General features: G+C 44.0%; 1 protein-coding gene across 8 annotated transcripts in view; it reads left to right on the forward strand.

Annotated features, from left to right (window-relative positions):
• Tmem164 (transmembrane protein 164) overlaps positions 1-26530 on the forward strand; it is a 278095-nt gene that overhangs the window by 12985 nt on the left and 238580 nt on the right. The gene's annotated exons all lie outside the window — the stretch shown is intronic.

The raw sequence follows: 26530 nt of genomic DNA on the forward strand, positions 1-26530 counted from the left end.
GGCTCTGCCTCCCGAGTGCTGGGACTAAATTAAAGGTTTGCACCAATCATCTCCTGGCCTGGCCTAGTGTTTTTAAGCAGCTGGCTTTTCCCATAATCCTTGCCCAGGGCTGGTGCTTTTTTCTGCCCCCTTTTCCAGACAATATTGCAGCTATTAATACCTTTCCACCCAGGTGCAGTCTTGTTCTTCTGTATTGGTTGGTTCCAAAGGATGTGGGCAGCTGGGGGTGCGTTGGGCAGGAACAGTGCTCAGGTGTGTAGAAGGAGAATGAGATCATCTGGAGAGAAAGGAAGCATGCGTCCATCATTCCAGCTCAGTGCCTTCCATTTCCCCATCTCCATCACACATCAGCAGTGCTGTCACCTTGGGGTATATTTGGCCTGTGAGTGGAATGGCCTGTGCCAGTTCACCAGCTGTGTTTGCAGAAAAACTCTAGCTGACTGTGCTCTGGCTGTTGCTAGCAAAGAGACATTTCATTCAGGTGCTGATTAAATAAGGCACGGAGCCAGATTGCACATTAAGGCCCTTAACTGTGGCTCTGGGAGCTCTGAGTAAACATTTATTAGATGTTCTGGGCACAGAATTAGCAGAGGACTGTGGTGAGGTGTTATCTTCAGAAATCCGGTTGAAGGAAATGGGAGCTAGGTGACACCTCTAAAAGGAGATGGATCCTCTTTTCCTAGAGTAACCAGACCCAAATTGCTGGCATGTACACAGAAGGACTAGAGAGGTTTCCTCACTGCCATTAAGTTGCTGAGACTCGGCACATCAGGACTGGGACACAGCAGGGTTCCTGACTAAGTAGGGCAATAGAAATATCTCCTTGTCTAATGTAAGTTGGGCCTAGTGGAGAGAGCTTTTGAGTTCTGTTGCCGAGGTTTGGCTTGGAGTCCATCACCATGTGACCTTAGGCATGCTGTTTAAGTGCTCTGTCAGCCTCACTCATCTGTAACAGGAGTACTAACAGCACTTACCAAGCAGGCTTGTTGTGAATTCAACGAAATCATTTCAGTCAAGAATCGAGCAAAGCAAAGGACGTTAGTTTTTACTGGCAGTCACTGTAGTACTGTATATTTCAAGGCAGGAGTGGTAGATGGTGGGTCTCTGGGCTGAGGCATTACAGTCTTGAGTTCAAATCCTTTTAGCTAAGCAACCCTGGGGAGCTTAGCCTGTGTTTCCATATTTTTGTTTTTCAGAGCTGAGGACAGAACCCAAGGCCTTGTGCTTGCCAGGCAAGCACTCTTACCACTGAGCTACATCCCCAACCCCGTGTTTCCGTATTTGTAAAATGAAATGGTCACATGTAAATATACAGGGGTTGTGTGAAGATTGAGAAACCATTAATAAGTCACTGTAGTAAATTGTATGCACATAATGTGCATTCACCGTCTTTTAGCTGTGATAGTGATGATGAAGGTAACAACAGTCACTACTAAAATGAGAGGTTCCTTTACGGTTAGCATTATGACTTGCTGTTTCGACCTTGGGTGCCTGATGGGAGGGTTTGATACTGGATTTAGAATTTTTGTTAACCAAAGCATCCCTGCAATCTTTGTGTCAGGCATGCAGTGGGCAGAAATACTGGTTTTCATGAAGCTAGCATCTGGGTGGTAATGGCTGTGGACATTATGAAGGGTACCTTAGGTTAACCAGTCCTTTGGAAGAATGGGGGAAGGAGGTGGCTCTGGTGGCTTTCTAGGGACCTCTTGGCTTACTTATTCCTGCTCTGTATTAGTGGGCTGACTCCATGATGCAAGCTATCTTGATGTTGGTAGTCTAGGAAACCAGTGATGAGCACAAGTATGAAGGGTGTGGTTTTCTGTGGGTGGGGTGGATAGAGAGAGGTGAATGGGTTTCATTTTTACATTTTTCTTAATGTCTTTTGCTTGAGGTAATTGTGGAGAATGAACCACTCACAGGGCTTAGAGAAAGGCAGGTTTATTTTTTTACTTTTTGTTTTGTTGCCGAGATCGGGGATAGAACCCAAGGCCTTGTGCATACTGGATGAGTATTCTACCTCTGAGCTATATACCTACCCAGGCCCAGAGGAGCACCCTTTAAAGCAGACCAGTCGGTATCTTAGCTAAAAGGGAAGCACAGTGTGGCAGAAGGTTGCTGTTAGGGGATCAGTTTCCTGACGCATTTACTTACAGTATCAGCAAATAGACCAAAACAAAGCTACAGCACCACCAGCAAATCCCAGTGCCTTCTACAGTCCTAGTATTTAGTAAACCTCTCCTTTCAAGAGCTACCACTGTTTTAAAACAGACTGTGCTCTGGAGTCTAAGCCACCAGTCACAGGAGGGAGACCCAGGTTAAATGTGGTTTCTAGGCCTTACTACTGTGTCGTGTGACTTTACACCCCCACCTTGGAAGATCTGTGGGTATATTCACAAGCATTGGTGGGTAAATAGGCAGTTCTTTAGTTGAGGACTGAGGAGGCTAAGGTGTTTTCCTGCGATAGTCCTGGTTCCCTGGGAGAGCTGTTGGGAAGCACGTGTCTATAGCAAACTGCAACCCAAGGAAGGGCAGACATTAGAAATGAGCTTTTCCAAACTCACCATTCTAAGACCTAAGAAGGACTGCAGTAAAGGATCCAGTTCACTTTAGTACTTCCTCCTTATCCGTTTGCATTTGTTAAGGGTTTCCTTTATTGGAGCTTCAGGCGCGCATGTGCGTGCATGTGTGCGTGCGTGCATGTGTGTGTGTGTGTGTGTGTGTGTGTGTGTGTGTGTGTGTGTGTGTGTGTATGTGTGCATGTGTGCGCACGCACGCGTGCGCACATTCTGTTCACTGCACTTTTTTCTCTGTACCCTGCAGGAATGTTGCTGAGGCTCATGTGCACAAGTGCCTCATTATCTTGAACATTTTCACACTGGGCCCCCTGGGCTGCCAGCTGCTGCTTCTCCCCCGGGCATTTCTCATTCCCAGCCATGAGCAATATGGGCACCCAGAGGAAAGTGACTCATTTTACCTGTGGGTCTCCACTCCGAGTAACTGCCCTAGCCAGCTCTTAAAAGAACAGCCTTGTGAGCTAGCACCAGCCAAGGGCAAGTGTCTTTGCTTGCTTGTGGAATTTTTATTTTTTATTTTATTTTTGGCCAGTAAGTGAAGAAAAGAGATTGACCTCCAGCACTGTGGCTGTCCACCCTGGAAAGGCCCCTTAGGAGGAAGTGTTGTCTTGGGTCAAGGTTAGGGATGACCAATTATTGGCCGAGGCTGAGTTGGATTTGCAAAGAATGTGAAGGCCGCTGTGTCCCTGGGTCTCCTGAGCAGCCGGTTCTTGTTTGGCCACGTTCCACAGCACTGTTTGCTCAGATGGACGCATGTGGAAACTGCGATCAGCTTCCCAAATTTCTTACTCCCTGCTTTGGGTCTGCCCTGGAAAACAATTTGCCAAGTACATCGTGGCCCACACCTGTTATTATTTTTGAACTCCTCCTTTTCCACAGGCACCTCGCTGTAACCTAGGATTAAGTTCTCCATCCTGCTCGAACTGGTCCCTTTTTCCGGTTCTTCAGTTTCGTTGATAATAGAACTTAAAAACTGACTCAGAAGAAGCATAAAGAATATTTTAATGGAGTTTTAGAGAAAACAACAGTCCAGCCAAGTTGTACACCCTGGCAGCTGCCTAGAGGAGGGAGATGGGAAGAGGAAGAAAAGCCATGGTTTTTGTTTTTGTTTTTTTGTTTTTGTTTTTGTTCTTTGTTTTTGTTTTTGAGCTAGATCTACGTTTGCAAGTAGCTACATGGTCAGGGAGGGGGATCATCAGAGAAAGAATGAAAATACTTGGTGTCAGGGCAAGCATGTGTAGAACTTATTTTTATTTCCTTTTTGTTTTTCGAGACACGTTCTCACTGTGTAGCGTAGCATTGGCTATCCTGGAACTCACTCTGTAGACCAGGCTGGCCTCAGACTCGGAGATCTGCCTGCCTCTGCTTCCTTAGTTTGGGACTGAAGGGGTGAGCCACTGAAGCCTGGCATAGGATTTATTAAGTTTTTTTTTTATATTGGCTTAGGATTATAACTGTTATCCAAAGGAGTAATAAAAAGGAGGGCAAGAAAAAGTTATACTTTTTGAGTTAGAGATTAGAAAAGCAAGGCAGGCTTAGCAGCAAGTGCACTGAGGCAAAGGACTCTGGGAAGTGTAAGTACATTGTCTTAGTGAAAGAGGGTGATTAGTCCCTCCGTCTCCTTAGCATGTTTTCAGCTTTCCTGAAGGTAGTCTCCTGGCACAGTGGCAGGCACAAGTGTATTAATGATTGAGGGCGGGGAGGGTGGTAATAGCAGGTTTTCTGATATTGTGACCTTTTGTGCAATTTAGAACATTGTTTCCACCCAGAGTCAGAGGTAGAGCTCAGATCCCATTCTTTCAAGTCAAAATCATGTACTTGAAGGAGAATTGTTAGAAGGAGGTTAGCTTTCCTTTAAAGGGCCTCAACAAAGTCTGCAGCCTCTACCTTCCTTTTGTAAGGCTTTTTTTTTTGTATTTTTTTTTTTCAGGACAGGGTTTCTCTGTAACAGTCTACTTGTCCTGAAACTAGCTCTGTAACCCAGGCTGGCCTCGAACTCACAGAGATCCCCCTGCCTCTGCCTCCTGAGGGCTGGGATTAAAGGCGTGTGCCACCATTGCCTGCGGCTTTGTAAATCTTAAGGTGGAGTAATTGTGATGTTTCCCTTTCTGCAAATTGCTGTGTTATTAGAGAAAAGAGCGGGGCATGAGTGGGAGGGACCAGCCTCAATGACCTCCTAGTCTGATGGTTGTCTGACCAGCTGTCTAGTGCCTCCACATTCTTCAGGTCATCCCTTGTCAATGCGATCCGAGTCTTCTTGTCATGTACTTTAAGCATAGCTGGCTCCTAACTCTGGGATTATAGGTGACATGACTGTCGTCCAGAAATGCTTCTTGCCTTTTGAGTCTTCTGCAGACCTTTGAACTGCTATAAACCAGGACCAGGGTCTGATGGGCAAAGAAGTGTGAGATTTCAGAGGAGGAGCTCGCAGTAATTTTTCATTATCTTCCACACTCCTGGAAAAGTTGACAGTAATAATAACACTCGTGACTCTGTGTTTTAGACAAGGTCTTTGTCTTTTTATGTAGTCCAGGTCGTCCATTGACTCAGGACCCTTCTGTCTCCATTTCTGAGGTTCAGGATTACACGTGTATTATTACTATGCACCAAACGAACCTGTACCATTTTTGAACACTCATTAACTCTGCTGCTAAGTCTGATGCCCATGTACTAAATGATTTGCAGCCATCCACAAAGATCACTTTGGATTCATCTAACATTGTCACTGTCTTCCGGTTCGTTTGCCCTTCTGTTGACTTGGAGAAGCAGGCACTTTTGTCTGCTCGGCCATTAGCTCAGGCTTACTACTGACTAGCTCTTACACTTAAACTCAGCCCATTTCTGTTAACTTGTATGTTGCCACGTTTTCCGGGGCTTTGCCTGTGTACCATTACATGCTGCTCCCTGGACGGTGGGCTGGCATCTCCCCAGCCTTCCTTTTCCCAGAATTCTCTTTTTCTTCTGGCCCCGCCTATACTTCCTGACGATCACACCATTTTATGTATCAACCAATCAGTCTGCTCCCTTCTTTTGGAAGTGCATTCTCTCTTAATCAAACCTTTCATTCTGTCATCATTCACCTATCTCTGTCCAATCTCTTCTTTGGGGACAAAAGAACCTAAGGACTCAGCAGATGTAGCGTGGATTCGCATGTCTACCTGTGGCAAAGTTGTACAGCTAAATGGCATGTGAGATTGAATTCAGGACCTTGTACATGCTAGCACCTCACCCCTAAGCTCCATCCCCAGCCCCAGAAATCTTGTGAATTTTGAACATTGCTATCCATGGCAGTTCCCCAAATGACGATCCTTTGGCTGCAGTCCACCTGGGTAACTGTTTGGTATAGTGGCTCCTTTGCCGTTATGCCATTTCCCCCCTTGCCTTCACTTCTCAGGGTCCCTGGTCTTGCTGCCTATCATGGGCAGGTGGTGCGGGGAGCTGTGTGAGCACACGAGCCTGTGTGTAGAGCAAGCATGGCCTGACTCCAGATGCTGTTTGCTTACACTCATTACACATGCAGCTGTGGCTAGAAAGAGGCCTTTGCTTCCTCCATGAAAGAGCCTGGCATCTGAGACCCAGATTGGAAGTTAGCAGCTTTGTCAGGCATAAGCAAACAGTGGTCAAAGATAATCTGCTAGCCCAGTGGACTTGAACAATGCACAGTAATACGGAGTATCGTGTTAAGTACTAGGTAGACCTAGGTCCTGGTTTTAGCTTTGTTACTAACTGCTTGACAACTCCAAGTTGTTTGGGATTGTCAAGTAGCCTGTCTGTGCTTCAGTCTTCTTATAGAATAAGACATATGGTGGCTAGTTAAATATACAGGCCTCAGAGCCAGACTAGCTGGCTTCGAATCCCAGCACTGCTGCTTTCTAGTTTGGCTAAGTGTTGACATTTCTGGGCCTGGTTTATTTTTGTTTCCTTTTTTCTTTAGGTTTCCCAAGCTCATCTTTTTCTCCTGTTTGTTGCCAGGTGAATATACCTGAAGTGCTTCGGTAATTTTCTTAGCTATGGAATGGTAATTATACCAATATCTCTTTCATGAGGTTATTTTTTTCTTTTTGTTTTTTTGATTTTTTTTTCAGACAGGGTTTCTCTGTGTATCCCTGGTTGTCCTGGAATTCACTCTGTAGACCAGACTAGCCTCGAACTCAGAGATCTGCCTATTTGTGGGATTAAAGGTGTTCGCTGCCACTGCCCAGCAGAACTTTTAAATGTATTTTTATCTATATAGGTGTTTTGCCTGTATGTGCATCTGTGCACCTTAAATATGCCCAAGGAGACCAAAAGAGGACATTGGGTCCCTTGGGACTAGAGTTACAGTCAGTTATGAGCTGTCTATCATGTGGTTGCTAGGAAGAACAACCAGTGCTTTTAACTGCTGGCCCATCTCGGGAGGTTCTTACAAGAATAAAATGACTGCTTGTGAAGTGTTCAGAATGGTCATGCAAAGCAAGAGGTATGAGCCAGGCTGGTGTCTGGAAGGGATGGATGGATGCCGTTCTTTGTCCAAAGGGTAGGCATGGGAATCAAGTGAAAGAAGGTGTGTGCACGGTCTTCTTTTTTTTTTTTTTTCTTTTCCGTAGCTGAGGACCAAACCCAGGGCCTTGCGCTTGCTAGACAAGTGCTTTACCACTGAGATAAATCACCCAACCCCATAAGGAAGGACTTTTTTCGTTTTTGTTTTTTTTTTTTTTTTTAATTTATATAGAAGAGAGCATTAGATCTCACTACAGATGGTTGTGAACCATCATTGTAGGTGCTGGGAATTGAACTCAGGACTTCTGGAAGAGCAACCAGTGCTCTTAACCTCTGAACCATCTCTCCAGCCCCCCCCCCCCCCCCCCCCCTCTCCTCCCTGTCCCTTGCACGGTCTTGTAAGTAAAATGCCAGAGGAATGATCCTTTAAACAAACAAACAAACTTTTAGTTAACTTACAGAACAATGTGATGAGCGGGGTGGCAAATGTGGCAATTGCTTATCCTGAGTCACTAGATGCACCGTGATGGCAAGAGCTAAGGCACGTTCTGGGAAGACTATCATAACAGTCCATGCTTTTCTTTCTAACTCTGCCAGCCACTTGATTTGAGATGCTGGGAAGGCAGAAGCGGTCTCAGCGTTGCCTGAAAGCTCCAGCATTTATATACCCTCTGACTCCTCTTTTTCCTTCAGTCCTTTTCATTTTCTCTTCAGTCCATCTCTTCCTTTTCTTATTCCTCTGGCCTCGTTCATCTAATTTTTCTTTATCTTCATCACAATCATCATCTATATCTGGTGTCTATTACAGCACTCTCCTGATGGATAGATAGCCCCTGCTTCAAGTATCTTTCCTGCTCTTGCTACTCCCAGAATGATAGATTCTTGAAAAACCATCAGCTGCTCCCAGTTGTCTTGTGGGGATGGCAGACAAAGAGGTGCATATACTTTTTTTTTATGGTGTTCTTGGCTGAGGATGCTAATCAGCCATAGGCATGTTTCCCAGGGAGTATCTGTTCAGGTTCAAAATGTTTTTAGAGTAATTTTCTAGTCAGCCACTTATCAAATCAGTCAGCGATGGCACACAGACAGGGTTGGTGGATACATAAATCCTCTAGGGAATCAATGCTTGAGCTCCATACATTAAAACTGAGGATCTACTGTGATTTAGTTCCCAGCTCTTCCAAGTTTGCTTTCTGTTGCTTTTGATTGAGGCACGTTCACTGTGGCCTTCCATGCCTCTCTGAGTTTACACTTTGTTCATGCTGCACCTTCAACCAGGTATACTCTTTTCTTTCTGTTGAAATGCTACTCACTCAAGGCCTGGTCCAGACAGGCTCCATGAAGCTGTCGCCAGGCTTCCAAGCCCGATTTAATGACTCGCGTCTGTTTAGCATGTTATTCTGCCTTATATGATGTAATTGTTTATGCCTTGCCCCTTCCTGAGAGTTTGTGTTCCTTAAATGTGAGGTCTGGTTCTTTCAAATCAGTTTTGCTGTGTCCTAAATTCTGGTGTGCCCTAGGCAACCCTCCCTCCTTCTCTCTTTCCCTCCCTCCCTCCCTTTCTTCCTACATCTCCAGACAGGCCTCCCTCGCACTGTATGTAGCTAAGGCTGGCCTTGAACTTTTGATCTTCCTGCAGGCATTCTGGGATTATAGCCATGTGCCTCCATACTCAGTTTGTGGGATGCTGAGGGTTTTGTAATTCCACCAAGTACTGTCACTCATGCTGTATCCCTGGCTCCTTCCTGGTTCTTTTTAAACTTGTATTTTAGTTAATTGAGTTTTGTTCAGTCCCTTGGCTTTTCAGATGAGGAGACTGGCTTAGAGACAAAGGTCACGAGTACATTTTGTGGTTTGTCTGAATTTCAGATGTTTGAGACATTTAGACCTTTGAGGCTCGAATATTCCCTAGGCAACTGAAGTGTGGTTAGGACTAGAAATGTCAGTTAAGGAGGCATTTGCCTCGAGAATATAAAGGAAGAAAAGACAAGGGACATCCTTTAAGCTCAAATGAAAGTGGAAGAATATTCTAGGGAATGTTTCCTTTTGGGGACAGAAAGATGATTCAGCAAAGCAGCAGCCATATTGGAAGTGGAAAGACACCCAGGGAAGTGGGGTGATAGATACCCAAGAGTGGCAGGCCTTTCAGGAAAGGGGCTGGTCCTCTGCCAAGCATTGCTGAGACTGGAGGCCCAGAGGGCTCAAGGAAAGGCTTGTCCCCTGTTGCCAGCCACTCCACCCACCTCTAAATATTTACCAGACAAATGTTGATGTGTGGAGACCTTGTATGTGTAGCTCTTTATGGCAGTTGGTAAACAGAGAGCACTGGGAATGAATCTGTCAGTAGGCGAATGGTAAATCAGGTCAATGAATAGTGTGTGGCTTTAAAAGGAGGCTTCTGTAACCCCTTTGAAAGCTGTTACTGTACATTATTAAAACAATAGCAGAACAATATGTATGATAGAAAAACCCTTTGTAGGTGCTTTTTTTTTAAATGAGCACTCTCTAAAAAGTCTGGAAGAACATATACCAAAGAGTGCTTGTTCCTGAGTGGTTGGGGAAAGGGATGCACTAAACTGTTACCACCATCCTATATTGTGTGAATTTGCTGTAAGCACAGATTTTTAACAGTAATTAGGAAAAATATTAAGGCTTAGGGGTGAAGCTCAGTGGTAGAACACTTACCTGGCAAAACAAAATAATTAGAGCAAAAGTTGCACATGCCAAGGGTTTAAAGGAGCGAAGAATGCTGGAGTGGTGAAACACGTTTCGCATGCATGAAGCCATTTTGAGTTCTATCTCTAAGGTCTAAAAATAAATGAATAGGGGGTTGGGGATTTAGCTCAGTGATAGAGCACTTGCCTAGCAAGTACAAGGCCCTGGGTTCGGTCCTCAGCTCCCAATAAACAATCAACCAAATAAATAAATAAATAAACAGGAGTAGAGAGAGGAGGTGGATGGTAGCTTGAGGGAATGGTTATCACAAAATATTCACTGGAGAAAAGATTTGGCAACTGAGAAAACATCCTGGGTATGAGAGGCTGTGCCCCTTGCTGCCTGGGTGGTGCCAGGGGTGTTGGTAGTGGAGAGATTACTGCCCAAACCAAGCAGTGTCAGGAAGTTGAGCCAAGAGGAGAGGGGATTAATAGAAGAGTAGATAAATCTCTACTGGCAAGCAGGGGCTGATTAAGACAGAATTTAAAAGTAAACATGGTTGGTGTGTATGTGTCAGACAGACAGACAGACAGACACTCTCCCACCCCACCCCCACACAGACAGACTGACTGACTTGATGCTCTGAGGTATACAGGGATCCTGGAGCACTCACCACTGTGTGAAAATGTCAGCCTGAAACAGGGTAGAGAAGTTGAGAAAGGATACATGAAATACCCATTTTAGGAGGACAGATGCTTCCAGAAAGTGAAGACTCTGGGGACAGTTAAATGTCTGACATATGTAACAGTGCAGTATAGGCTGGAGGAGCTAATGGCCTTTGCTGAGTAAGCTAGGTCCCCCAGGCCTGGGAGTGCAGCTCAGTGGGGGAGTACTTACTTGCCTGGCATGGACAAATTCTATCTCAAACTCTGGCAGGAAAAGAAGGCAAGGAGAACCGTCATGGTCAAATTTTCAGGTAATTGCACTGCTGCTCCATGCTGAGGGACTGAACTGGGATGCTGGTGCTTCTTCTAGACCTCACCACCTGCTGGACCTGACAATTTGGGGTCTAGAAACTGAAAAGGAGGTGGAAGACAAGATTGTCAATATCTGGTGTCCCTCTCAGTCAACTGAGGCTGAGCTGAATAGAGAACAAATGTATGCCTGCTCCTCTACCCCACTCACTTTTTTGTTTAGCTTTTTTGTTTGTTTGTTTTTTGTTTTTGAGACAGGGTTTCTCTATAGCTTTGGAACCTGTCCTCGAACTTGCTCTGTAGACCAGGCTGACCTTGAACTCAGAAATCCACCTGCCTCTGCCTCCCGAGTGCTGGGATTAAAGGTGTGCACCACCACTGCCCGGCTCCTACTCTTTTTCTCTTCTCTTCTCTTCTCTTCTCTTCTCTTCTCTTCTCTTCTCTTCTCTTCTCTTCTCTTCTCTTCTCTTCTCTTCTCTTCTCTTCTCCTCTCCTCTCCTCTCCTCTCCTCTCCTCTCCTCTCCTCTCCTCTCCTCTCTTCTCTTTCCCTCCCTCCCTCCTTCCATCCCTCCTTCTGTCCATTCCTTCCTTTCTTTCTTCCTGAGACATGGTCTCTATGTAGCCCTGGCTATCCTGGAACTCACCATCTAGAGCCCTCTGGCTTCAAATTCACAGAGATCTGTGCCCAAAAAGTGCTGGGATTTGAAGTGTGTGCCACCATGTCTGGCTTTCTACCCTGTTCTTAAACATCTGGGCTGAGGCCTGGATATAGGCATCTTTTAAAGTTCCTCACGTGATTCCAGTCAGCAGACAGGATTAGGAAACCATCCCTACTGTAGAGACTGGGTTAAATATTCACAGCCCTAAACTGAGACTTGTGTCTGTGTGTCAAATAATATCTCAACACAGGTGTTTCCTCCTTTGCATTCCCAAAGCTGTTGAGCTCCACTTTTAGCATAAATGGTTCGTCTCCTTGCATGCTAGTGAGCTCTGCTCCTGTCTAGAGTGGGGTCAGGCCTATGATGTCAAATTCAGGAGTTCATCCATAATAATCCTTGCCTTTTGTGGGGCCTCACAATGAGCTGCATTAACTGACTCACCCTGAATCATAGAGCTTGTAGGGTGGGTGGGGTAGCAGCACTCAGGCCCAGATCTGCATCATCCTGGGTAAAAGAGCAGAACTGGTGTTCAATCACTGTCACGTAACATGACAAGGAACTGTGTTGTCTTGTGCGATGCTTCTTTGTATTAAAAGCCCAGGGGTGGTAAAATCTGCCATATTTAAAAAGTCTGGTGGGAGAGACGTTTGAGGAGACCTGTTTGGCATGCAAAAAGCTCCTTAGATGCTAAGTACTGTGTGGTGAATCTACATCATTTAACAGTTATTAAGCAATTACTCTAGGCCTAGCATGGGAAGTGGGAGAAAGCACGGTACATACTTCTGCCCCCAGGGAATTTATTGTCAAGACTCATTTGTAGTCAGATTACCGCAGTTTTACGTGGCAGATTCGTACTGAGTTCTTGTCCAGAAAATCTGAGAGGTAGGAGGGAGCTGAGTTCCTGGAGTTCATGACCTTTGCTTTATGTCTCAGAGAGGAAGCTACTTGCCCAAGGCCACAGCACTTGGGAGTAGCAGGGTCATGACTGGTCTGTCACACCATCACCCTTTGAGGTTATATGATACTCTGCCCCATTGGAAGGATGAGTGAACCTAATGTCCCCTATTAAAAGTTTAATGAGAATTCCATTTTGTGCTTTATGCCTCCAGGCTTCCTTATGGTTTGGGGGAGGGAGAGAGGGACTGGAATTTCTTTCTTTGTGTGTGTGTGTGTGTTTGTGTGTGTTTGGTTTTAACAGTTTTGTATATGTATATAATGAAAGTTTTTTCACCTTTCATTCTCCTTGGCCATCCCTGTCTCTCTCCTTCTAAAACCCACTTCTTCCCAATATGTCCCTCGCCTACTGTTATGGCTTTCTGTGTGTGACCCACTAAGTTTAATTAGAGCTCCTTGCTCAAATGTCGGTGAGAGCTTATTTACTGGAGCATGGGCAAGTCTTGGTGGTTATATCACTGAAGAAAATGACAGCCCTCCCTAGGCAACCATTTCTCTCTATCTTTGTTTTGTTTTTCAAGACAGGGTTTCTCTGTGTCGCTTTGCGCCTTTCCTGGATTTCGCTTGGTAAACCAGGCTGACCTCGAACTCACAGATCCGCCTGCCTCTGCCTCCCGAGTGCTGGGATTACAGGTGTGAGCCACCACCGCCCAGCGGGCTGACACTTCTTAAATCAGTCCTTTGTGTTAGTACTTATTTGGCGCTAGGAACACGTCCCGAACACGACAAGACCACAGAAGAGTTTTATTAAAGAGGATAGAGGTGACAGGCCTGTGTGAAACACACGTGAGGTGAGAGAGACAGAGAGAGACTGAGAGACTCATGCAAGATGGCACCAGCTTTTTAAAGGTTGGGCCGCGCATGCGTACAGGAACTCCTGTGGGTACTCCATGCATGCGTGTAGATTACATGGCTGCTCACGCGCTTTACGCAACCACATAAAGCCACAGAGTCCTGGTCCCGCGAGATGTCTGACCCGGAGATGGCTATTCTGAACTGGAAATAGTTAGGTGGTCCGCCAGGCAAGCCCAACTGTGTGGACATGTAATCTCTATCACTTTGTTATGATGTTCTAAAAAGAGGTGTCAGCTCTCCTTTGCTGCCTCATGCACATCTTCAGACGTTCTCTGTCCCACCAGCTCCCAAATAATGATGCAGTGACTTATTAATAATTATGAAATCTCAGTCTATAGCTTAGGCTTCTTTCTAACTAGGTCTTATAACTTAAATTAACCCATTTCTATTAATCTTCGTGTTGCCACGTGGCTTGTGGCTTTTCCCTCTTCTCCTGCATGTCCTCCTTTCTCTGTGTCAGGCTGGTGACTCCCCCTTTCTTCTTCCCAGAGCTCTGTCTGGAAGTCTCTCCTATACCTCCTGCCTAGCTATTGGCTGTTTAGCTTTTATTAAAACAATTACACTGGCATATCTTTACACAGTGCAATCAAAATCTCACAGCATTCAGGCTCTTTTTATAAGGCCAAATAATTTCGGTGTTATCAGGAGAAGGAACAGCATCCCCCGACCTGAGGACCAGGCATGGAAGCCCAAAGAGGTGGGTTCAAATGAAGTACTTCTTGGCACATATTGCAAGCCTATATACTTCGTCTAATTATTGGAGAATTCAGTCAGTGTTTCTTTTTCTTTCAGAGATTTTTTTTTTGAGCTTGGGATCGAACCCAGGGCCTTGCACTTGCTAGGCAAGCACTCTACTACTGAGCTAAATCCCCAACCCCAGAGATTTTTTTAGTGTGTGTGTGTGTGTGTGTGTGTGTCTGTCTGTCTGTCTGTCTGTCTGTCTGTCTGTCTGTCTGTGAGTGGGTATGCACGTGTAAGTGCAGGTACCTGTGGAGTCCAGAAGAGGGCATTGGATCCCCTGGAGCTAGAGGAACAGGTGGTTGTGAGCCTCCTGACATGGGTGCAAGGAATGAAATTTGGGTCATCACACATTCTTAATAGCTTGAGTCTATCCCACCCAAGAGTTAATATTCCTAAAGCCCCGAGGATACTATGTGATGTGTAGGAAGTATTAAAAATATATCACAGCCCCTGCTTATAGTTAGTAACATCATTTTTCTTCTAATAACCCACAAACAGCTCTTGGTTTTTGTCTGAATGGGGGCTGAGATACACCTTTCCTTTGGATAATGAAGGGTATCTACTAGGAAGTCTGGATTTCATCTTCCCAGGAAGCTTGAAGTTGTTGACTTTTACTGCCGGTTAAAGAGCTGGTAAGATTAGGGCAGGAACCTCCAGAGAGAGGGTGTGTTCTTCTGCTGATTACTCTGTAGACAGCAGAGTGTGTGCGTAATGAGCTGTATGCTGAGTGTGGGAGCTAAGTGTCCACCCTTTGGGAAAACATGGGCAAGTTTCACTGGCTCCTGTGATAGGTAGCTCGCTGACTCTCATCCCAGGAGATGTTTTGGAGTCCAATAGAGCTCTAGGTAGTAGGCCTGTTAGCCACTTCTTCACAGTCATCATAAGCTCCATTTAGTTACCTCTTGCTTTGTGCTAGGCACTCTTCTAAGTACTCTTAACTCATTTACTACTCATAATAGTTCTTAAAGAGAATTAGCTTGTCCAGAGTCATGTAACTAATGGGTTAGAACTTGAATTAGAAAACAGATGATCTGGACGCAGAGCCTAGGGGCATAACCAGACTTATTTCCTTTGCCCTTTTTAACTGGCGTATAATTTTGTTAGCTGCTGATGCCTACGAATATGATTGATTTTTGTTCATGATTCTAGCTAGACCCTGCTAAGTACTTTTAAGTTAATGATAATTAATTTACTTGGGGGATTCTTTTGAGTTATCTGTGTTGGTAATCATAATTGACAAATGAGACACCTGTGGCTTCATTGGCAGCTGGTTTGTATTTTTCTGTTTCCTATTTTGTTGTTGTTGTTGTTGTTTCGAGACAGGGTTTCTCTGTGTAGCTTTGGAGCCTGTCCTGGAACTTACTCTGTAGCCCAGGCTGGCCTCGAACTCACAGAGATCTGCCTGCCTCTGCCTCCTGAATGCTGGGAATAAAGGTGTGCGCCACCACTGCCTAGCCTGTTTCGTATTTTTTTAGGTTTATTTATTTTAATTTATGCATATGAGTATCTTGCCTGCATACATGTATGTGCACCATGTGCATACCTGTTGGACCCCCCCTTGAGCTGGGGTTACAGGTACTTGTAAGCTATTATGTGGGTCCTGGGAACTGAACTTTCATCCTCTGCAAGAGCAGCAAGTGCTCCTAACCATTGAGTCATCTCTCCATCCGCCTTAATATTTCCCTTTGTTGTCCTATTGTTCTGGTACAATGTTTGGTAGAAGTAGCAGCAGTTTATACCCTTATCTTAAAGGATATGCTTTGAGTATTATGCCACTCTGAGTGGTGTTGCTGTAGCTTTGTTCATTGATACACATTAGATTATAGTAGGTCCTTTTGTTCTTGGCTTTACTAAGATTAAAAGAAAGAATCATGAATGGATGTTGGATCTTACAGACTTTTTAAAATCTGAGTCGACTAGCACTGTTGTTTTTAGTCTTTAAAAAGTAGTGGATTACGTTGATTGACTGTGTAATGTTAAAGGGACTTTGCAGTCCTGGAATCAAGTCCCCTTGAGTATGACGTATTATCTTCTCTATTATTCCTGGCTATGGTGGCTTGATAGCTGTGTTCCCGAGTGAATCAGACTCCAGTGTTCTTTTGTCATCTTTTTCTCTCAGGTTTTGGTACTAAGAGTATGTTACTAGCTCATGTAATGGGTGGGGTAAGTGTTTCTTCCTTTTCTAAATCTCCCAGGAGTTTGCATGGGAATAAGAGATCTTACTTGATTTTTATTAGACTTTTATGGAAAAGCTGTTAAGGTTTACTGTCACAAGGGTAGATTTATCCATTTCTTCTTTTAGTCAACTTTTACTAGATGTATCTTAAGACTATAATATTAGATGCACTACGTTATTATTTATGGTTTTTTGTCATATCCATTCATCACATTTTTCTTACAGGCGTCTTACAGCAACTTGGTCTGTAGAAGATCAATAAGGCTGGCATGTTGATAACAAAAGCATCCTTCTAGGTGGGCTGGGTAAATTGGATTTTGAGCCCTAGGGAAGAAACACGTTTAAAGTCAAAATTGCACATTTTCAGCTAAAGAATTTCAGTAAATTTTTAAATTTGGTACTGCCAGACAAAATCAAGCACCGCACATCCTCCACATGTCCTAGGCTTTTACCAGCATTCAGACACCATTCAAACTCCACACTTCTGGGTTTGGGTGTGGAGTTGGGGGCCACAGCTTTTTTTCTTCATTGGCCTTAATGATATTGGTGGGTGAGACAGGCTTCTGACCCATAGGCTTCTTGCGGTTTCTTTGAGACTTGACCCAAATCTTGTGACTTTCCCTCTTCCTTTTAGGTTTGGGGCTCTAATTATGTGGCAGGTGTGAAGTGTGGGAAAATTGAGATAATAGTTACATTGGTGTTCTAAATAATCTCTTCTGCTCACTCTGCTGAGAAAGAAGCAGCATCTGCAATCTGTAGAAGACAAGTGTTCACAAGGACTAAGCGACAGAAATGATCGCAACGACTGTCTCTTTTCATTAGATGTTTGAATGGAATTGGACTATGTGAAGTGGGAAGTCCTACTGAGAGGCAAATTGCATTTGGGCACATCCGGGCGGGAATGGAAGTTTTCAGCTTCAGCTCTTGAGCCTACGTGGTGCTGTGAAATCTTATTTTCAGGCTCTGTTAGGGCAGCTCCTAGTTCTGATTGCATTTCCCAAATAAGCTCTCGCTTGTCATCTTCCTTTCCATGCAGAGAATTTTCGAGAAGCGGGAGCAGGTGAGCCAGTGTCATTTCATGTCAGCACAACGATCCTCCCCTTTCAGTCTCTTGGTTTTTATGAAGTAAACCTTTATTTAGTTTTGTTTACAGAGACAAAATCATAAGTAAAAATAAAAGATGGATAAAAGTTGCTCCGGAGATCTATTTTCCTCCATTTTCTCTGAAAAGGCCTGGGTGAAGGTCACTTTACATTTCTCATGAAAGTGTAGTGTGAGATGAGGAGGTTGCAGATACTACAAACCATGGCTGCACGACATAAAGATCAGAGCTTGAAGGAACAGCAGTTCAAAACAACATTAGTCATGCATATGCATTTTTAATATGTATTTATTTAACATGGGTGGGTGTTTTATGTCATCTATGTCTGTGCACCAGGTATGTGCCTAGTGCCCTTGGAGGCCAGCAGAGGGCATCAGGTTCCCTAGAACTGGAGTTACAGATGATTGTGATACCCACACGTGGGTGCTGGGAACTGGACCCACGTATACTGGAAGAGCAGCAGCAATGCTCTTAACCACTGAGCATCTCTCTAGCCCCATGCATATATATATATATCTTTTAAATCAATGGATAATCTTTAAGACAGAGAATAAGGTTGTAGGCGCATACACTTTGATCCAACTGTTTTTGTGTTGGTGGGATGGTGGCCAAGTGATACGGTTCAAGTTAGATCACTTTTGTGAGGCACCACACATCCAAGATTACCAGTAACACTGCACTGACTGGCCCAGGATCTCTGATACTGTCACTGGACCACTGCACAGGGCGCTGACAAAATGATTTTCCATGGCTCTGCTCTTGCTGTAATTCCAGTAGCTGATTTGTTTAATTTCCCTCGTTACCTTACTATATACCACATCAAAAGGACAGAAGATCAGAACTCAGCCTCAGGAAGGAAGGGACCCAACAATGGTCAGTCACTTCCTCTAGTGATGCATGTAGATAAGAAACTGATGGTGGTATGGGGTGTAGCAGAAGCATTATGGGGAGCATCTCCGCCCTGCCTCGAATACAGTAAAGCAAGCGACAGTGCTCTATAAACTGTACAAGCTGGATAATAACACCAAGGATGGTTGTCACCCAGTGACTTTGCTGTGATATGCTTGCAGGCAGTCCCTGAGAGGTCCTGGAAGCCCCTTTCCTGTACAGGTGCCAGGAAGTGGCATAGAAATAGTCTCCTGATGATTGTAAAAGCCAGGCAGCTAAATTTAATAAGACATTTGTCAAGAAGATGGAAGATAATGACCAATTTTGGGTAGACAGATAGTTGCCTGCTGAAACAAAGCATGTATTGAACTATTTGGGAGTAAGAAGAAGCATTGCTATGACAACAAATTACTTGTATTTGATTTAGAAGGAGAGCAGTGCAGCTAAATGGTTCAGAAAGCTCATGAGAACGATTGTTGGTACGGGTCTGTGTTAAAATATACAATGTTAAGTATGATCTGTTAAATCATGGAGCATCATGGTGTATTCTGTAGCTTTCCTCTTTTCAGTAAAGTAATATAAGTACAATTAAATGAAAAAAGGGAGCAGAGTTACATGCAAATGGTTTCACTTTTTAAGATGCCCCAAATGAAATCCACGGCATTAATTTGTTGAAGTACAGAAAATGCTGTTTCTCAATTTTCCAGTGATTAATCGCACACGTGTGTGTGTGTAGAAAGAGAGAGAGAGAGAGAGAGAGAGAGAGAGAGAGAATGGTAGTGTGTTTATTGTAAGGAAAACTGTACTTCAGCTCAGTTCTCTCCTTTGCTGTGTTCCTGGCCGAGAGGAAGAATAAACAGTGATTGGAGTCAGCTGCTCGTGTGCATCTGGGGAAGCGGCCTTGAGGCAGGAGGTTGAAGGCCTGGCAGATCTAGGAGAAAGGACGCCTGTGAATATGGGGGTTTGGCCTATAGAGATAACACTTCCTGTTTCCTAAAAGTGAAACTTAGCTGTTGAGACTGAGCTCCTTTGCTGGGGGCAGGTCTCAGAGTCTTTAGATGGGGTTCTGAGGGTGGCTACATCTTACAGCTCTTTGAGGGCTCTTGAGCCAGGAATTTGGAATACATTTTTGTTCTCTCCTTTCTGTCTCCTGCCTCACTTTACCCCATGTCAGCTCCCTATTTTCCCATTGTACTTCTAGGTTGTAAAGTAGGAGACAGGGAAAAGCTTAGAAATGGACAACTTAACTTCAGGAAGCCTGGAACATTACCCTAAACTTTAAACTGCCTCTCCAGTCAGAGTGCACAAATTCACATAGCCTTTCCCTTTCTTTGGAGGGGAAGTTCCATTGGTCCTTGCTACAGGGAGGAGGCTGTATCACAGAGGTCATTCCAAAGGAGGAAACTTGAAGACAGTAAGTAACATGCCCAACCTTAGGCTAACCTCCTATAAATGAGGAGTGGCCCTGGATCAGAGCTGTTGACTTTGACAGCTACACCATTTAAATTCTGTCTTCCTACATGACAGGTTTAGTGTTTTATTGGCTGGGATCATGTCCTATCATGCCCCAACTTCTTCAGAAACTTCTGCTGTGCTCAGGTGTTTATCTGAAATTGTGACCCTGTTCCATAAAGGCTGTCACAAATTGGAAATATACCTTTTTGAAAAATACTAACACATTCATTATTAGAGAGAATTTGGAAAACAGGGAGACTTGCAACTTTTTCCTGTAGTGGGCAAATTAGTAATGAACATTACACAGATTTGTGGGCCAGGTCACAACTACTCAACACCGTTACTGAAGCTCAGAAGCAGTCATAATGTGTAAATGTATCTGTGGCTGGGCTCCAACTACACAGTATATCTAATCAGTCAGCGAGCTAGATTTGATTACAGAACATGCTTTTCCAGGTCCTGCATACAAAATCATAAGCAATCATGATCTCACCATTGAGATCTGAACATTTTTCTATCCCTCCTATGTATATATTATTTTACATTGTTGTAACTGTACTGTATCTTACCAACTTGGGCCCCACTTTTGCTATTATCACAAACATTGTATATATTGAAAATTTATGACAGTCAATTCATACTGGTTGCATAATATTCCATCGTATAACTAGATCACTATGTACCCGATAATTTCCTCTTATTCTTTGTAGTTATAAAGACTCTTACAGAAAAGTTATTTCTGTCTAAATCTTTGTGTTTCAGATGACTTCTTAGGTCTTGAAGCAGAATTACTGAGTCAGAGGATGTGAATGTTGAGCTGCTGTTCAATGTTGTGTTAACCAAAGTAATGGTCATTAACATTTCCACAGTAATGAGACTGAGCCTAGGCCACCTTCTCCTTGTCAACACCAGCTAGTTTCAGTAAAACAAACTCTTAAAATGGAATCTAAAATAATGCATACTTCTTGGATAATTAGGATGAGTATTGAAAGGTTTTCAGATAATTATTAGTTTTCATAGTGTTTTTTTTTTCTTTTTTTTTCAGTTTTTCGAGACAGGGTTTCTCTTTGTAGTTTTGGTGCCTGTCCTGGAACTCACTCTGTAGCCCAGGCTGGCTTCAAACTTACAGAGATCCGCCTGCCTCTGCCTTCTGAGTGCTGGGATTAAAGGCGTGTGCCGCCACCCCCCCACCCCCCCGCTACTTTTCTTGGTTTCTTGGGTGTGCCCTTCCCTCAAGGCACATTGGACCTAACTTGATTTGATTCTCCTTTTGCTCCTGTCTTTGTACACTCCCATTCCTCTGGCTCCTTCGATCTCAGTTTCAGTCAGTGCAGCCTAGCTTACTTCCTCCTACTCGATATGATCGCTCGGCTTCTGAACTCTGTAGCACAGTGTGCCTCTCTGGGCACGTATCTCTTTCTGCCCCGTTTTGTTTCTGTCTGTGTACTGACATTCCCAGAGCAGGGGGCCAGAGTCTAGGCCATTGTTTGCTTTGTATGGACCCCCCAGAGTTTAGCAGAGGGCATAGTATGCAATGGACGGAGTAGTTGGTTTCTTAGCGCTTTATTGAAAGGTTTCGAAGGTCTTGTTGCTTGTTCCTTTTTTTATATATACCATCTTGCTACGCCTTGCAACCTTTACAGAATTCTTTGGGATCACTGATAAGATAGGAACTTGGCTGATGACTTAAGTAAGGTGAGTTGACTTCTAGATTCTGGTTACTCTTTCTCTGTGAAATCTGGATTATCAAGTTTAACAAGCAATGTAAAAAATAATTTTTAGTATACCTGAGACTACTGTTCAGTCACATGTATAGAACTGTTCCAGAAGTTTCTGATTTATTTATTCAATTTTTAAAGACAAGGTCTCAGGGTGGCGTCTGAACTCAAAGAGATCTCCTGTCTCTGTCGGGATTAAAGGCGTGCACCACATCCTGAGGTGGCAGGGTTTTGTCTGTTTTATGCTGTACGGTAGCTGCTAGTTGCATGTGGCTGTTCCATATGTGGTTACTGCAACCGACGTTCTGATTTTTTTCTTCATTTTATTTCGTTGATGACACTTTGAGAATAGCCACAGGTAGCTTGTAGCTGTTATATTGGACAGTGTGAGATTATATAGAGCATTTATTGTTTTTACTTTTTTATGTCCAGTGGAATTGAATTTCTTTTTGCAACAAAGTCTCATACCCTATGCTCACCTTGAACTCACCGTGTAGTCAAGGATGACCGTAAACTTCTGAACATCACTCCTGTACCTCCCAAGTGCTGGGAATATGACTCGAGAAAAGAAAACATTGGTTTGGTTCAAAATAGAAAATGATTGCAGTGGGTCTATGATGGGAGAAAAGGGAGATGGCCCCAAATGAGTAGAGGCAGAGAATACCTTGAGGTGGGACTTGAACTTGATATAGTCAGTAATGAGGGAACCATTAAAGATTCACAGAAAGATGAGTAAGAGATGAGAAAGGCATTGCAAGATCACCTTGGCCAGGCATGCGCAGGATGTGCGTTATTGGCTCCTCTATTGGATAAAGTTATGCAGGAATGACTCAGACTCCTGTCAAAAGGAGCCCCATTAGAAGACACAAACTGTTTATTTTCCCATTCACTTCCAGTTATTGTGTGTTTTCCTGCACCTCGTGTACACAGTGGCAGAGACCGCTAAGGTCTGGCAGTTGAGTGGCAGAGAGTGACTGCCTCTGTGGAAGTCTTGCAGCCCTTAGTAACCTTGGTGCCTTGAGAGAAACAATCTGGCACCCACACGTGCTTTTCCCATTTGCCTGCTTTCTTTGGAAACTATTTTAACGTCTCATTTCCATTTCTCATTGGTTTTTATAGTTTAATATATTAGAGGCAGGGCCTCACTGGATAGCCCTGGCTGGCCTTAAACTTGCAGTGACCATCTTGCCTCAGCCTGAGTGCTAGGGTGACAGGCGTGCACTACCTCACCAGTTCTGATTTCCTTTCTAACCTTGAATTAGGTCAGGCATTTATGGTTTTTTTTTCTTCTGTCTGCTCTTTCCAGCCCTCACCCTTTCTTTATTTTGTTTCTTGTATTTCCATAATCGTGTCTTGACTTCAACCTATGAGCTTAATAATTAACTGCTGTTACCCTAAAGATCTCCAGAATCCCTTTTAAAGAAAAAGACTACTCAGGGTGCTCTCCCTCTCCTCAACTCCACTCCCCGTACCCCAGTGTGCCTGCTGGCCCGTTTCTGCTCTTCCTAGCACTCGGCTCAGAGAGACTGCCTAGTCTAGGGACAAGCTGTTTCTTGGGAAAACTTGTTCTAGTTAAAGCAGATCCAGAAGTCTTCAGAAACTTTTGACCCAGAAAGGGCCTTGGGACACAGCTAGCAGTTAAATCTCCACGTGTTAGCATACCTCCCACTTCCCAATGGTTAGGTGCTCAGGGTGGTTGTTCTGTGGGCCCCATCTTCCTTCCTGCTCTGGAGAGAGCTGCAACATCTTCTCCCCCCCCCCCCCCATAGTGAGACAGCTTCCTTAATGAGGCCTCTTCTTTAGAGGAAACAGCAAAGTTCTGGACTGAGTTGCCATGGGGGTGGGGTAGGAAGAAAGGGGAAAAGCAAAAATGACAAAACACTAATTTCCAGAGGGCGGGAGTTGTCTGGAAGTGGTAAAGTGCTTACGTAGGATGCATGGAGCTCTGGGTTTGATCCCTACCACCACATACAACCGGCATCATAGCTGGTGCCTGTAACCTCAACAATTAGGAAGTAGAGATGGGAGATCAGAAATCCAAGGTTAGCTTTGGATTATGCAGTCTGGGTTACGTATGAAGCAGTATAAAAAAAATAAATTTGGAACTGTACACCTGTGATGTTTAGCAAAATCGAGTATATTTGTATGGTTTTTCTGCTGATCATGTAAGTGGTATACTTCAAGGGTTCGAAGAGTAGATTGTTTTTTAAAAATGGAGTCTCACTAGGCAGCTATGGCAGTCTTCATGCCAGGATTATAGCTATGTGCCAACATGCCTGCTTGTTGCTTAATTCTGCTAGGTACTAGAATCAGATGCTCATGAATTAAAATTTTGGCTCTGTCTCTTGTTAGTTGTTTTGAACTTGGACAATTTCTGCATTTCTTCAAACCTCTGTAATGATGTCTGCCTTGCATGGTTTTTATCAGAGGGTTTTCAGGGGCTAGCCTCATACATTGACACAAGTAAGCTTCTTGGAGCTCTGTCCCCAGCTCTGTTTTGTATGTTTCGACACAGGGTTGCACTAAGTTGGTCAGGCTTCCCTTGAACTTGTACTGTATGTAGTCCTTACAAGGTCCTGAACTTGCAATCCTCCTGCCTTAGCTTCCTGGATAGCTGAGATTAGAGGCCTGTCCAACCAGGCCCAGTTTATAAGGATTCTTTTGTTAATTACTGCATTTATTAATTTAGCTTCTCTTTTTCTTGGTTATAAAATATATTTTGGGGGTTGGGGATTTAGCTCAGTGGTAGAGCACTTGCCTAGGAAGCACAAGGCCCTGGGTTTGGTCCTCAGCTCCAGAAAACAAACAAACAAACAAACAAACTATATATATATATTGATCATAAGTAGCTATGGGGCAGATTCTACTGCTGGCCTTTTGGAGAGTGGTAATGTGGCCTCTGCCTTCTGCAGAAGGTGGTGTGAAAGATGGTACATTGGTTTTGAGTCAGAGAGATCTTAAGTTGCTTATGTGGGGTTTCATAGCCCCCTACCCTGGAAAGCTGGCCTAGCTTGTAGAGTTGTTTTCCTGTTGTTCTCTTAATGCTCAGAAATAACCGCAGTAATCAATGCCATATCCCGTATTACAGCACTAGCTAGCCTTCCTTTAGCACAATGGTTCTCAACTTATGGGTTGTGACCCCTTTGGGGGTTGAAAGACCCTTTCACAGGGTTTGCCTGAGACCATCAGAAAACACAGATAGTTATTTACATTACGATTCATGAAGGCAGCAAAATTAGTTATGAAGTGGCAATGAAAATAATTGCATGGCTGAGGTCAGTACAAGCTGAGGAGCTGTATTAAAGGGTGGCAGCATCAGGAAGGTTGAGGACCACTGCTCTAGCAGGTTTGGGTTGACGAGACCGAGTGACTGTGGACTGTGGTTTTCTGTCCTAGTTGAGTAGAACTTCAAGGGTTCGGTGTATGGATGTGGGAGGAGGAGATGGGTGGGCCAGAGAAGGAGAGGTGTGTGGTACTGACATGGAAATGTGTGAGGCTGAGAGGGTTGCCCTAATGTGGATCTTTGAAAAGAAAGCTGGGATCGCCTTGACCAATCCAGAGGTATACTCCTAGACAGCAAATAAAATGCTGTGAAGCCTTCCTTAAGAGCTTAACTCCGACCTTCTCCCCTCAGCTGCACTCATTTCCAGTACCCTTGCTTTTGTAAGAATAGGAAGACACATGCTCTTGGAAGATCGTGATACAATCTGTATCTTAAATCCTCCTTTAAGATTAAGAGAGGCAGCTGGCAGAAAGTCAGCAATTCTGGGGAGAATGTCTAGGCAAGCTCCTTAGTCATTATAACCTGTGGCCTTTGAATTCTTGGTGACTAGATATTTTTATGTATTGGGTATGCTTCAGGCAGATTACTTCCCCCCCCCCCCCCCACGCTACAATCTGCTTTTAGTGGAGTGACTGAATATGTTCCTATTCTACTTACATATCCAGGGAAAAAGAATCAGTCCCCTTCATCTATGTCCCTAGTGATTAAAGCCTTGGAGAGATTGCAGCAACTCCAGTCATTCAGCTAGCAGCTTTTTCTGTGTATGAATTTTTAAAAAATATGTTGATTTTTATTAGTTTGTGTGTACAGTTGTTTTGCCTGTGTACCGTGTGCATACAGTGCTCCCTGAGGCCAGAAGAGGATGATGAATCCTCCAAAACTGGAGTTACAGGTGGTCTTAACGCTTGAGAAGAGCAGCTAAGAAAACCACTGAGTCATCCATCCATCCCCTCTCTGTGCATTTTAAGTGAGTGTATACAGAGTCACTTTTCATGAAGATACCATGTGTGATGACTGGTTCTTACACAGCAAGAACGGAATGAGTTCTTGGTGTCCGTCCTTCTCCTGGTCTTCACTGTTCCCCTATGCCCATCTTTCTCACTGGAGTTACTTGCTTCTAGATCTCAACTCCGGAGGCTGAGCAGCAAACTAAACCTATTGCCTCACAGGCTCAGGGACACACTTCAAATTTGATGATTTAGGACATTAACTTTCTGCCAGTGTTGTTAGACTCTCAGAATACTAACTGACCACCATACATTGTAGATTAATACTAACACTGGGCTGTGATGAGTGGATACTGGGCAGGCAGGATTGCATATTTAAGGCCAACACGGTAGAGTGCTTGGCTAGCCAAAGCCACAAACAAACACAGCCTAACACCACCTTTTAGTGAGTGTACTGCAAGTGTTTGAAACCACTATCATTAGAATTAAAAAAGGAAAATGATTTTCAATTACAACATTAGTTCCCCCCAGTGAAAGTAAGAGTAGCTACTATATTGAGTACATCTGCCATAGACAGGGTGAGTTTCTTTCCTTTAATCTTCTGGAATTTTATTCTTTTTTAATGTACCAAGTACAGAACGGTAAGGAGTTAAAGATAGCCTTTTTCCTGATTGCAGAAACATGTATTGTAAAGAGAATTTGAGCAAGTCAGAAATGGCAAAAATAGAAAGTGAAAATCCTCCGTAGTCCCATCTGCCACGGATAATCATTAGTAACAGCTAGTGCTTATTCTGTTAGGGCTTTGTGTTTACACATTAAAAACACAGAAGTGCCCCTGCTCCCTGTTATCTGGAACTTTCCCCTTTGGTAATAGTGTTGGAGTGCTTTCCAGGTCAGTGAAAATAAATACTTCATTTCTTCTAACAGCTGCATAATTTCCCTTGTGTGAAAAGAAAGCCAAGAGACGTTTGAAGAGCTAGTTTGAAGAAGGGATAGTAGGTGACATATGGACTAGATAGAAAGGCTGCTAACTGCTGTTGAGTGTGAACGGAGCCACCATACTGTCCATTT

This window comes from Onychomys torridus, chromosome X (genome assembly GCF_903995425.1).
Source record: "Onychomys torridus chromosome X, mOncTor1.1, whole genome shotgun sequence".
In the NCBI taxonomy this organism is placed as follows: Eukaryota; Metazoa; Chordata; class Mammalia; order Rodentia; family Cricetidae; genus Onychomys; species Onychomys torridus.